This window comes from Chelonia mydas, chromosome 4 (genome assembly GCF_015237465.2).
Source record: "Chelonia mydas isolate rCheMyd1 chromosome 4, rCheMyd1.pri.v2, whole genome shotgun sequence".
In the NCBI taxonomy this organism is placed as follows: domain Eukaryota; kingdom Metazoa; phylum Chordata; order Testudines; family Cheloniidae; genus Chelonia; species Chelonia mydas.
This window is the reverse complement of record NC_057852.1, coordinates 10,299,299-10,307,565: the sequence shown is the minus strand read 5'-3', so window position 1 is coordinate 10,307,565 and position 8,267 is coordinate 10,299,299. Positions and strand designations below refer to the sequence as shown.

The following is an 8,267-nucleotide window of genomic DNA, read 5'->3' as shown; positions in this document are numbered from 1 at the left end:
TCTTTTTTCCTATTGTCTGAAACCATCTTTTCCTCTGAATGCTCCTCTTACTCTTCCGCCTTCTGCTATTCCTCACTTGTGAATTTGGGAGCTGTGTTGTTTAACCTGGTGCAGCTTTCCAGGAGAGCGTTTGTGTGGGGGGAAAAAAAAGGCTACCGAAACAAAGCTGCCTGGTAGCAAAGGGCTTGTTTCATGTCGCTTCCTCTTCTGAGGTGGCAAAGGGTCTATCCTGAGGAGGCTGAGCTCTCACGGGACACTCACGATGGCAATGACAGAGGATTGGAGCCTCAGAGAAACCACAAAATCAGTTCTGCCCCATCTCCTGGCCTGTGAGCAAATGGCCACTGCCGGGCCTTGTGATGGTCAAAGCCAGCTTGGTGGTGACCACGGATTGCCCCCAGTCCGAGCTGAGTAAGTAAAGCAGCATATAAAGGCCACAGCCTGGCTTGTGAGGAGGGCTGGAGTCAGTCCTGCAGCAGATGGTATCCTGGGATAACTAGTCCTGTGGCCTGCTATTGGTGGACCCTCTTTTCTTCTCATTTCCCAGCTCACCCGCACTCAGGGACGGAGCAGAGGGTTGAGGTAGGTGTGTTCTGAGGCTGGCTCTCCACCTCTGCTTCCAGGACACACACACAGGAGGGTGTGGATCAGACCTGAGTCTGTTTAGCCCAATATCCTGTCTCTGGCAGTGGCCAGCACTGGCCGGATCACAGGAAGGTGCAAGAAATTCCTCAGCAGAGAGTTATTGGATAACCTGCCCCAGGGGAAGTTTCCTCCCAACCCCCATTAGCTAGTGGTTTGTCTGTATCCCCTTCCATGGCCTTGATCAGTCTTGGGGCCTGTTCTGCAGCCCTGCTGTTCCAGCTGAGATGGAATAACCAGAACTGAACACACTTATCAAGTGAGATGTATTCTCCATCCCATTCTTCATGGAGGCAGTGTGGTCTAGAGATTAAAGACGTGGGCTTTATTCTTGGCTCTGTCATTGACCTGCTGTGTGGCTTTGAGCAAATCACTTCCCCTCTCTGTGATTCTGTTTCCCTTCCCACCCTCTGTTTGCTTTGTCCACTTAGACTGTAAGCTGTTCAGGGCAGGGACTGTCTCCCAAATGTGTTTGTACAGCTCCTAGCACAACAGGGCTCCGATTTCATTTGGAACCTTTCGTGATTGTGTAGTAATCGTGCATCCTTCCACATCTGCACTTCCCGCATTGTTGCAGTCCATTTAGAAAGAACTAGTTCTGTTTTGTGGTTCCTCTCTCTCTCTCACTTGGAGCTGGGAAAGAATCCTGCGGTTTTAGCTATGCTTTGAAGGGAAATCTTCATAAGCTTTGTTTGAAGACAAAAGCAATAACTGCAGCAGCCAAAAAGCTACCCAAATGGTCGTCTCCTTGGTGGTGATGGCAGCCTCTCATTTTCTACCTGACTGTTGCTTTTCTCTTTTCTTCCCTCTCGTCTCCGCAGCGCTGCTGTCTGTTGCCTGTCTGAGTCACTGACACAAAGCCAAGAGGATGTGCTTGAGCAGATGGAGCCAAAGGAAGTCGTTTCTGGAGTCCTTGTAAACCACTTCAGAGCCTTCGGCATTTCCTGCTCCTCTGACAGGGCTGTCTGAAAATCCTGGTCGCTGTGGATGGTGAAAGTAAAACGACGCCAAGTGTTCTATCAAACACCAGCCAGCTCCAGAGGATCCCTGGAAAAGGTCAGGGAATTTCCTGTGCTATGGACGAGTTGAATTCTCTTGCCTGTTTAATACTAGTACCCTGGTAATGCCTCCAGGCTGCAGATAAGATCAGGGCCCCATCATGCCAGGTGCTGTACAAACGCACATTGAGAGACAGTCCCTGCCCCATAGAGCTTACAGTCTAAACAGACAAAGGGTGTGAGAGGTAATGGGAAGGGGAATAGACTTGCCTAGGGTAAACAGTAGGCTAATGGAATAGACCCTATCTCTTCCTGTGCTGTGGTACCTCCCCTAGACTTCTTGTCTGTGCTCACATAGATTTCAGACTTGCTCTCCTGCTCCGTGGTTCTGATCCTGGAGGCTGCCCGGGCCTCCACAAGCCATGTGTGCAAACTGGAGCCGTCTATGTTCTGCTCTGGCTTGTGCCACTGGATTCCAGCTCCTGAGCCATCAGCTGGGATTGTTGCAGCACGTCACGCTGCGGTCCTACCTGCACGCGCTTCTGGGACAGCCCTTCCGTTGCTGAGAGGGTGGCGCAGCTGGCACAAAGAGACCAAAAGCCAATGCTGACTCTGGACCTACAGACTGGATTCTCCCTTCCCTTGCACCCTTATGACGTGGTAGCGCAACGCAAGGAGAAAAGCAGTGGAGAATGAGGCTCGGTCTACACTAAAGAGCCTTTCCGTGTAGCCAGCAGAGCCCTGTAGTGCAGGCTCAGCGTAAGCTAGCACAAAGCATTCGGCTGACATGGCAGCCACAGCATCTCCCCAAAGGTCGCTAGCGATGCCATCCAGAAGCATTTCTTCCTTGGCATACTTGCATCTACGTGGGGAGTTTTGCTGGCATAGCTACACGGGCTAGCGGGGTGATCTTTTTTCCCTTCCCACGCTCCTGGCCAACGTAGCGATGCCAGCAAAACTTTGAGGCACAGCCCAGGCCTCAGGCACTCGCGCGAGGGAGGGAGACGGCCTGTATCAAGTACTGAAAGAATCGTGAAAGATTGTGTAGTATAAATCAGACTCCTTTCTTCAGACAGGGATCACCAGCGGCATGAACTCTCTGCAGCATCGGTGAAACTATCACTGACGTGTCACGCCCCAGTTCTGCTGTCCACACTTCATGAAGAACGATCCTGGCTCAGTAAGAAAATCAATCTATTAAGCTGAATAAAGAGACAACCAAGGCCACGCCTACGCCGAAGACTTCTGCTGGCACAGGGGTGTGATCCCGGATGGAAATAGCTATGCCAGCAGACGTCGTTAGCGTAGCTGTGCTACATGGGGAGAGCTGGGTTTTTACAGGTCTAGCTTGTTGTGCTCCTGGGGGTGGTTTATTATACTGGTACAAAACACAGCTTTGCTGTGGTCGCTGTGTCCGTGCTAGGAGCACTTTGCTGGAATAATAAAGCGCTGCTAGCATAGACCTGGTGACTTGATTGTGGCCTAGAAGTACCTACGTGGGAGAATATTTCTATAGTAAAGGGCTCTTTGATCTAGCATCCAAAGGCAGGAAGTGGAAGCTGGATAAATTAAGGCTAAAAATAAAATGCAAATATTTACTGGGAATTTACAGGGAATTTACTGTTGGAACAGCTCTCAGCGGGATGGGATGGATTCTTTGTCACCTGAAGTGTTCGCATCGAGACTGAATGTCTTTCTAAAAACAACTTCAGGTTCCTGGCTTTAGGCCGGAGTTACTGGTTCCAGGGCCCTTCTGGTCTCTGAAAAGCTATGCCGTGTCTGAGCGGATCTCCAGCAGAGCTTCCATTCAGGACTTGCATCTGGGGAAAGTGAAAAGATGTTGGTTTGTTTTTTTAAATAAACACGCTGCCCCACAATCCTCTAACCCTGATTATCCTTATGCAGTCCCCGATGGTTTGTGTTAATGATCTTAACTGTATGCAGCTGGTGGGAGTCCAGGACAGCTGCCCTCTTTTGTGTTAGGTTCCAGAACCAAAGCCAAGCTGGATTTAGCAAATCCAATTACCTCCCTGGGTTTGCTCTCTTCTACTTATCATAATCACTGGTTGATAACAGACACCCTGTTAAACAGGTACTGGACAGCCACAGCATTCTTATTTTGTGCACATATTTTGTACAATCTGGGGTTTAATTTATGTACTAGAGCTTATCAGACGTGTTTTCCATTTAAAGTGAAGCTTGGCTTTGATAGCGATAATGCTGAACAGCTAATTTCAGAGTCCCTTAGATTTACTCATCCTGCCTATCTTAATTGTTTCCTATCTCTTGGAGATATTTCATGATTAATTTGAGGGAGGAGCTTGTCAGAAGCAGCAGGAAGGGAATGCACAACACATCCTAATTAAAGAGGATATTGGGTTATCTTACATGAAGTGATTATTAAACACCAAACCCTGTGAAAAGGGAACGTGTGTCTTAACACGCAGCACCTGGATCGCTCAAAACTGAACAGCAGCAGAAGATTCCAGGTTAGAGTGACCTTGTAATAAGGAAGAACTGTCTCAAGGCAGAATGATGCCTGAATGAGCAGAGTAGCTGGCTCCTGAAATTGAAAAATCTTTCCAAGCACTGTGAAGGAAGCACCTCATACATTTATACAAATGTCTGGAATGACTTTGACAGCCTAGCTGGTGGGGACACAAAGAGTAGGACACACAGGCAAATCTCCGCAAAGGGCCAGGTTCTTAGCCCCTTACAACTTTAGATTTTGTCATTGACACCAGTGGGAGGTGGAGTTGAATGCTTTGGAAATCCCATCCCAGTGACCTCAGTTGGACTCCTCCAGGGCTTATAGTTAAGCATGTGCTTAAGTGCTTTGCTGAATCAGAGACTTAGGGGGGAAAATGCACTTGCTTTTTATTCCTGTTAGCCTTGCAGAGCCGGTCAGCTAAAACTAGGAGCTGTGGCTGTTCCTGTGTGAGCATCATCAGCCGAACTACTTCCTGAATTCCATGCGGTGGTATTGTAGCCATGTCAGTCCCAGGATATTAGACAGACAAGGTGGGTGATGTAATATCTTTTGTTGGACAAGATTCTGTTGGCGAGAGAGACAAGCTTTTGAGCCACACAGAGCTCATCCTCAGGTCTGGGAAACATACTCTGTGTCACAGCAAAACGCAAGGTGGAACAGATTGCTTAGCATCAATAGTTAACACATTTTTCAAAGGGCCAAACAAGGTGAAGTAGTCCATTAACATCCCTCCAGTCACGGAGGTAGGGGAAGTAGCTGGGGGAGGAGGTTGTTAGTGGGTTATAGATTGTTATAATAAGCCATACATTCAGTGTCTCTGTTCAGTCCTTGATTTGTAGTGTCATGCAAAGTTATGAATGTAAGCTCCCTGGCTCGCCTTTAGACAGTGTTGTGTAGGTTTCCTTTGAGGATGAGGACTGAGAGGTCAGATAGAGAGTGATCGCTGTGTGAAAAGTGTTCTCCCACACGTGATAGGGTGTTTTTGTCTTTTTGTGGGAGTTCATTCAAGAGCTTAGTGATTGTCTGGTTTCACCCCCATAGCTGTTGTTGGGGTATTTAGTGCATTGGATGAAGTATACCATGTGTTGTGATAGCATGTGTAGGACCCATGGATCTGGAAAGGTGTGTTGTGACAGGGTGTTGATCGTTGTAGCAGTGGAGATATGTCTGTAGGTTTTGCATCTGTTGTTCTTGCAGGGTCTGATGCCACTTTGAGATGGTTAGTCCTGGTCTGTGAGGAGCTTGCTTCTGAAAATGAGGTTGGAGGGTTGTTTGAAGGACAGAAAAGTGGGTTCAGGAAAGATTTATTTCAGGATGGGTCCCCATGGAATATGGGTTGTAGCTGTTTGTGATACCGTGTATGGGTTCCACTGTGGGGTGGTAAGTGACAACTAGGGGTGTGCTGTCAGAGGGAATTTTATTTCTGTATTGAAGCAGGTTCTTTCGGGATATTTGTGTGGCCCATTCCATGATGCAATTTACTTCTCTGGTGGAGTGTTCTTGTTTGGTGAAGGTGGTTTTGAGTGTGTTAAGGTGCGTATCCTGGACTCTTTCCTTGGAGCATGTTCTGTGGTATCTGAGTGCCTGGCTGTAGATATGATTTCTTGCTGTGTTTGGGGTGGCTACTGGGTCTATGAAACCCCTTGTAAAATGAGCGCGTTGGCCATTGAAATCCACTCAGATGCCAAACATGGACCCTCATGAAGCTGGTTCTCCAGGGTCACTTAGTAGAGTGGAACCACGCTTGAACTAATTCAGCAGGTGACATGGATGAGGTGAAACTGTTAAGGTACGTCTATGCAGCAAAGCAACCCCCCTGGCTGGCCCATGCCAGCCGACTCGGGCTGTGGGGCCCTTTCATTGCTGTGTAGACTTCCGGGCTGGGGCTGGAGCCTGGGCTCTAGGAACCTGTGGGGTGAGAGGGTCCTAGAGCCCGGGCTCCAGCCCGACTCCAGACGTCTACACAGCAATGAAACAGCCCCGCTGTCTGCACCTCGTGAGATGGAGTTGGCTGGCACAGGTCAGCCGTGGGCATCCAGTTGCTGTGTAGACATACCCTGTGTGTCAAAGGGCCAGATTTTCAGAGAGATTTAGGCACCTAAAGATACGAACTGGTGCCTAGTGGGAATTGTGCGAAAATAGGGTTGAAAACCTCGCCCAAAGTGCTTGGTAAAGAAAGCCTGATATATCCCTGCAAGGTAACATGCCCACTGAGCTGCCTTTCTGAGGGCAGCACTAATACTGTTGAGATTGACTTAGTGAACTGTGCAACTTCCCCCAGGCTGTCTATACCGCGATGTAGATTTAAAATCCTCAAGTGCCAGATCCTGTGCCTTTACTCCATGAATAGCCCTTCTGCGTGGAGATGAATTCAACTCATCGAGTCCTAGGTCCTCCAGCTCCAGAGAGGACCGGGATATGTTGCAGGAAGAAATGAATAAAGTGAGGGGCTTCCACGTAGGAGGTAATTCTCTAGTCCTCTGCGTAAGCACCGTGGAGTCTCTCTGCTTGCACAGTGCTTGGGGTAAGATGCTACTCAGCATGGAGGAGGACAGCAGAATTCAGTTTTCTGAAACAAACGTGCTTAATTTTCTCTGCAGTGTAGGATACCGCTCTAGGGATCTCTAGTTTAGCCCTGGAGTAGGAGATTCAGAGAGATCTCCGCTTCCCCCATCCCAAAAATTAGTCACTCCCTAGCTTTTAATGTTCTAATAATCTCCTCACCAGGGAACATATTCCCCACCCCGTTTCTCTGTTTCTGTACCCTGCATTATCATTTATTAAGTATATTCTGACCCACTGTTGGCCATGGTCTACAGCTTCCAGACCTTTTATGTGACTCCCCTTGCTAAGCAGTGATTTAGCTGTGAAATCCTTTAGCTGTGCCCTGCTTTCCAAACATTACCGCTCGCCCAGCAAAGGCCAGGATGCCCGCTTGAAGCCTGGCAGAAGCACTTCATTTGCAGTCAGAGGTGTAGGATCATGTGGTGTTCGTTCCCCTAGAGCTCTGAATAGTCTGGTCCTGATTCCCTCAGCTCCTGCTGTAAGCCACGCTTACCCCATGGCATGTCTTTTTCTCCCACTAGTGACTGGAGGATAAATATATATTTACAGGTTGGTGGTTGTCTCCAAGCTAACGTGCTGGTCCTTTAGCTCGCTTAGTGGATCCAGAAGTCCTCAGGTCAGTCCACTGCACGTGAATATTGTGGACTGTTACTTGCACCTTGTGTGGTCATTTGCCCCTATGAGGAGTGGATGTATGATGCGACTCGCTTAGAGTCACATTAATGGCTGCACAAAGTGCACAGCACTGGAGGGCTGGGCCCCGGGCACTGAAGTGTTTGTGCTTTATGTTGATGTTTGCCATGAGGCTCATAATGGTATCTCTTTCCACTTGGCGATGGTCTTTAAAGTCCAAGGCATAGCCTCCAGCAAGCCTGGCAATAGGCAAATGATTTAATGCTACTGTTTGACAGAAAGGGAGATGAAAATGTTCATAGCAAGCCCTGGGAAGCAGCAAGCTTGTGAGCAGATCCATAAAATGCTCCTCTTCTCTCTATGTATTGTGCCCATCAATAAATCCACTGGCCCCAAACTCCCTTCCAATAGCAAAAAATATTCTCTGTCATCTGAACTATTCGTTGCCTTTAGAGATCACTTAGTGGTGCAACATAATGATTGATAGAGCAATTCTCTGTCTCCCCGATCACCCAGTACTCGCTGCCCTGACCCCAATTATGGTGAGTAAAGAGAGAAGGATTTAGTGCTGTCTTTCCCTGCTAGGACACTGCTGATCCTAGGCCGGAGAGGTGGAGACACTTCCTGGCTTGCTGAGTGGAGGTAGTGATTTATGCACTAACTGTGATCTAATGTCACGGGTTAGAAACTCGAGATGCAAAATTCCTCAGCTGGTGTAAATCAGTAGAGGTCCAGTGACGTCAGTGGTGCCACTGACTGCCGTGGAGTTACACCTGCTGAGGACTTGGCCCCTGCTCTGCTGCACCACGTAATACCATCCCCTCTCAGCACAGGGGTGTTCCACAAGGGTGAAGTTGGCTGCTCTGAAGTAGAGAGGCAGTGAGACCTACTCCCACTCCAGGCCTGCAGCACAAATCCCTCACTGCTGCTCCCTCTGG

At 48.6% G+C, this 8,267-nt stretch overlaps 1 long non-coding RNA gene across 1 annotated transcript; it reads left to right on the top strand.

The window, feature by feature from the left end:
• The first annotated feature begins 1,474 nt into the window (after positions 1-1,474).
• On the top strand, positions 1,475-4,662 carry LOC122465539. Its single transcript, XR_006290459.1, has 3 exons — positions 1,475-1,698; positions 2,713-2,820; positions 4,531-4,662. It is a non-coding gene; the product is annotated as an uncharacterized LOC122465539 (long non-coding RNA).
• The last annotated feature ends 3,605 nt before the right edge of the window (positions 4,663-8,267 follow it).